The sequence below is a fragment of the Schistocerca piceifrons genome, chromosome 8 (assembly GCF_021461385.2).
Source record: "Schistocerca piceifrons isolate TAMUIC-IGC-003096 chromosome 8, iqSchPice1.1, whole genome shotgun sequence".
NCBI lineage: Eukaryota > Metazoa > Arthropoda > Insecta > Orthoptera > Acrididae > Schistocerca > Schistocerca piceifrons.
Genome location: NC_060145.1, coordinates 314959440 through 314964650, shown reverse-complemented (window position 1 = coordinate 314964650; position 5211 = coordinate 314959440). Strand labels below are relative to the sequence as shown.

The window sequence follows — 5211 nt, the reverse complement described above, 5'->3', positions numbered from 1 at the left end:
CTGGGGGATGTTTCCAGAATGAGATTTTCACTCTGCAGCGGAGTGTGCGCTGATATGAAACTTCCTGGCAGATTAAAACTGTGTGCCCGACCGAGACTCGAACTCGGGACCTTTGCCTTTCGCGGGCAAGTGCTCTACCAACTGAGCTACCGAAGCACGACTCACGCCCGGTACTCACAGCTTTACTTCTGCCAGTACCTCGTCTCCTACCTTCCAAACTTTACAGAAGCTCTCCTGCGAACCTTGCAGAACTAGCACTCCTGAAAGAAAGGATATGGCGGAGACATGGCTTAGCCACAGTCTGGGGGATGTTTCCAGAATGAGATATTCACTCTGCAGCGGAGTGTGCGCTGATATGAAACCTCCTGGCAGATTAAAACTGTGTGCCCGACCGAGACTCGAACTCGGGACCTTTGCCTTTCGCGGGCAAGTGCTCTACCAACTGAGCTACCGAAGCACGACTCACGCCCGGTACTCACAGCTTTACTTCTGCCAGTAACTCGTCTCCTACCTTCCAAACTTTACAGAAGTTCTCCTGCGAACCTTGCAGAACTAGCACTCCTGAAAGAAAGGATATTGCGGAGACATGGCTTAGCCACAGCCTGGGGGATGTTTCCAGAATGAGATTTTCACTCTGCAGCGGAGTGTGCGCTGATATGAAACTTCCTGGCAGATTAAAACTGTGTGCCCGACCGAGACTCGAACTCGGGACCTTAATCTGCCAGGAAGTTTCATATCAGCGCACACTCCGCTGCAGAGTGAAAATCTCATTCTGGAAACATCCCCCAGGCTGTGGCTAAGCCATGTCTCCGCAATATCCTTTCTTTCAGGAGTGCTAGTTCTGCAAGGTTCGCAGGAGAGCTTCTGTAAAGTTTGGAAGGTAGGAGACGAGGTACTGGCAGAAGTAAAGCTGTGAGTACCGGCCGTGAGTCGTGCTTCGGTAGCTCAGTTGGTAGAGCACTTGCCCGCGAAAGGCAAAGGTCCGGAGTTCGAGTCTCGGTCGGGCACACAGTTTTAATCTGCCAGGAAGTTTCATATCAGCGCACACTCCGCTGCAGAGTGAAAATCTCATTCTGGAAACATCCCCCAGGCTGTGGCTAAGCCATGTCTCCGCTATATCCTTTCTTTCAGGAGTGCTGGTTCGCAGGAGAGCTTCTGTAAAGTTTGGAAGGTAGGAGACGAGGTACTGGCAGAAGTAAAGCTGTGAGTACCGGGCGTGAGTCGTGCTTCGGTAGCTCAGTTGGTAGAGCACTTGCCCGCGAAAGGCAAAGGTCCCGAGTTCGAGTCTCGGTCGGGCACACAGTTTTAATCTGCCAGGAAGTTTCATATCAGCGCACACTCCGCTGCAGAGTGAAAATCTCATTCTGGAAACATCCCCCAGGCTGTGGCTAAGCCATGTCTCCGCAATATCCTTTCTTTCAGGAGTGCTAGTTCTGCAAGGTTCGCAGGAGAGCTTCTGTAAAGTTTGGAAGGTAGGAGACGAGGTACTGGCAGAAGTAAAGCTGTGAGTACCGGGCGTGAGTCGTGCTTCGGTAGCTCAGTTGGTAGAGCACTTGCCCGCGAAAGGCAAAGGTCCCGAGTTCGAGTCTCGGTCGGGCACACAGTTTTAATCTGCCAGGAAGTTTCATATCAGCGCACACTCCGCTGCAGAGTGAAAATCTCATTCTGGAAACATCCCCCAGGCTGTGGCTAAGCCATGTCTCCGCCATATCCTTTCTTTCAGGAGTGCTAGTTCTGCAAGGTTCGCAGGAGAGCTTCTGTAAAGTTTGGAAGGTAGGAGACGAGGTACTGGCAGAAGTAAAGCTGTGAGTACCGGGCGTGAGTCGTGCTTCAGTAGCTCAGTTGGTAGAGCACTTGCCCGCGAAAGGCAAAGGTCTCGAGTTCGAGTCTCGGTCGGGCACACAGTTTTAATCTGCCAGGAAGTTTCATATCAGCGCACACTCCGCTGCAGAGTGAAAATCTCATTCTGGAAACATCCCCCAGGCTGTGGCTAAGCCATGTCTCCGCAATATCCTTTCTTTCAGGAGTGCTAGTTCTGCAAGGTTCGCAGGAGAGCTTCTGTAAAGTTTGGAAGGTAGGAGACGAGGTACTGGCAGAAGTAAAGCTGTGAGTAGCGGGCGTGAGTCGTGCTTCGGTAGCTCAGTTGGTAGAGCACTTGCCCCGCGAAAGGCAAAGGTCCCGAGTTCGAGTCTCGGTCGGGCACACAGTTTTAATCTGCCAGGAAGTTTCATATCAGCGCACACTCCGCTGCAGAGTGAAAATCTCATTCTGGAAACATCCCCCAGGCTGTGGCTAAGCCATGTCTCCGCAATATCCTTTCTTTCAGGAGTGCTAGTTTTGCAAGGTTCGCAGGAGAGCTTCTGTAAAGTTTGGAAGGTAGGAGACGAGGTACTGGCAGAAGTAAAGCTGTGAGTACCGGGCGTGAGTCGTGCTTCGGTAGCTCAGTTGGTAGAGCACTTGCCCGCGAAAGGCAAAGGTCCCGAGTTCGAGTCTCGGTCGGGCACACAGTTTTAATCTGCCAGGAAGTTTCATATCAGCGCACACTCCGCTGCAGAGTGAAAATCTCATTCTGGAAACATCCCCCAGGCTGTGGCTAAGCCATGTCTCCGCAATATCCTTTCTTTCAGGAGTGCTAGTTCTGCAAGGTTCGCAGGAGAGCTTCTGTAAAGTTTGGAAGGTAGGAGACGAGGTACTGGCAGAAGTAGAGCTGTGAGTACCGGGCGTGAGTCGTGCTTCGGTAGCTCAGTTGGTAGAGCACTTGCCCGCGAAAGGCAAAGGTCCCGAGTTCGAGTCTCGGTCGGGCACACAGTTTTAATCTGCCAGGAAGTTTCATATCAGCGCACACTCCGCTGCAGAGTGAAAATCTCATTCTGGAAACATCCCCCAGGCTGTGGCTAAGCCATGTCTCCGCAATATCCTTTCTTTCAGGAGTGCTAGTTCTGCAAGGTTCGCAGGAGAGCTTCTGTAAAGTTTGGAAGGTAGGAGACGAGGTACTGGCAGAAGTAGAGCTGTGAGTACCGGGCGTGAGTCGTGCTTCGGTAGCTCAGTTGGTAGAGCACTTGCCCGCGAAAGGCAAAGGTCCCGAGTTCGAGTCTCGGTCGGGCACACAGTTTTAATCTGCCAGGAAGTTTCATATCAGCGCACACTCCGCTGCAGAGTGAAAATCTCATTCTGGAAACATCCCCCAGGCTGTGGCTAAGCCATGTCTCCGCAATATCCTTTCTTTCAGGAGTGCTAGTTCTGCAAGGTTCGCAGGAGAGCTTCTGTAAAGTTTGGAAGGTAGGAGACGAGGTACTGGCAGAAGTAAAGCTGTGAGTACCGGGCGTGAGTCGTGCTTCGGTAGCTCAGTTGGTAGAGCACTTGCCCGCGAAAGGCAAAGGTCCCGAGTTCGAGTCTCGGTCGGGCACACAGTTTTAATCTGCCAGGAAGTTTCATATCAGCGCACACTCCGCTGCAGAGTGAAAATCTCATTCTGGAAACATCCCCCAGGCTGTGGCTAAGCCATGTCTCCGCAATATCCTTTCTTTCAGGAGTGCTAGTTCTGCAAGGTTCGCAGGAGAGCTTCTGTAAAGTTTGGAAGGTAGGAGACGAGGTACTGGCAGAAGTAAAGCTGTGAGTACCGGGCGTGAGTCGTGCTTCGGTAGCTCAGTTGGTAGAGCACTTGCCCGCGAAAGGCAAAGGTCCTGAGTTCGAGTCTCGGTCGGGCACACAGTTTTAATCTGCCAGGAAGTTTCATATCAGCGCACACTCCGCTGCAGAGTGAAAATCTCATTCTGGAAACATCCCCCAGGCTGTGGCTAAGCCATGTCTCCGCAATATCCTTTCTTTCAGGAGTGCTAGTTCTGCAAGGTTCGCAGGAGAGCTTCTGTAAAGTTTGGAAGGTAGGAGACGAGGTACTGGCAGAAGTAAAGCTGTGAGTACCGGGCGTGAGTCGTGCTTCGGTAGCTCAGTTGGTAGAGCACTTGCCCGTGAAAGGCAAAGGTCCCGAGTTCGAGTCTCGGTCGGGCACACAGTTTTAATCTGCCAGGAAGTTTCATATCAGCGCACACTCCGCTGCAGAGTGAAAATCTCATTCTGGAAACATCCCCCAGGCTGTGGCTAAGCCATGTCTCCGCAATATCCTTTCTTTCAGGAGTGCTAGTTCTGCAAGGTTCGCAGGAGAGCTTCTGTAAAGTTTGGAAGGTAGGAGACGAGGTACTGGCAGAAGTAAAGCTGTGAGTACCGGGCGTGAGTCGTGCTTCGGTAGCTCAGTTGGTAGAGCACTTGCCCGCGAAAGGCAAAGGTCCCGAGTTCGAGTCTCGGTCGGGCACACAGTTTTAATCTGCCAGGAAGTTTCATCACATAGCTGTTTCATGGGTTCTGAAACAAAGTTCATAACCTAAACTGTGACTAAAGTGTCAGGTGCTCCAGACTTCAACATCCAACTTTTAATAATGCCAGTATCACAGTACTTGTCTAACGGTCTGAAATCTGTACCATTAGTACAAAACATGAAAACTGGTCAATGATTATAAGCAAATACAGGTGTTTTGTTGAGCCCAAGCTTTTGAAATGGCTTTGACGCCTCCAGTAACCTGTCCAAAGATATTTTATGATGAAAAGTATCCACTCTTTGCATGCATGGTAGACAGTCTCTGACGTACTGTTTCACTTCACACTTTCTATTCCTCCACCAAAACCATTCCGTGCCTGTGTGTTGTTCATCAGCAACCATGGCTTGACAACACTTGGACAAATGAGTCTGTTGTAAAACCTCATTTTGAAAAACTCCCAGGACAGTGAGATGTGGTCTGCATTTTGTGACTGCCCAATAAATTCTTATATAAAATAAAGTGGAGCTGCGACTTCAACGTCTGACAGTCCTTATCCTCTGCCTGTGCTTGTTGCTGCTCTAACACTCTCTTTCCCTTGGTGATAAGCTTGAGATCCCAGTGTATTACAGAACTAGATGAATCTTTCAGACCAAGAAACCATTTCAGTGACACACAATCAGTCACAACCTAAAATCTTCAACCATATAAGTAATATCAGAAATATGTAATGCTAACATTTTCTTTGCAGTTGTTGAGTAGTTAAGTTCATCTTTATTTAACTGTCTTGAAGCTCATGCTTCTGTCCATTAACCATCTGACCCAAAATACAGCCAACTATTTTGTTAGAAGCATTGCACAAGAGGATGAACTTATTTTGAAAATTGGGAATAAACAAATA

At 49.7% G+C, this 5211-nt stretch overlaps 1 non-coding gene across 1 annotated transcript; it reads left to right on the top strand.

The window, feature by feature from the left end:
- Positions 1 to 3934: 3934 nt before the first annotated feature.
- Positions 3935 to 4009, top strand: Trnas-uga. The gene has a single exon. It is a non-coding gene; the product is annotated as a tRNA-Ser (tRNA).
- Positions 4010 to 5211: the final 1202 nt, after the last annotated feature.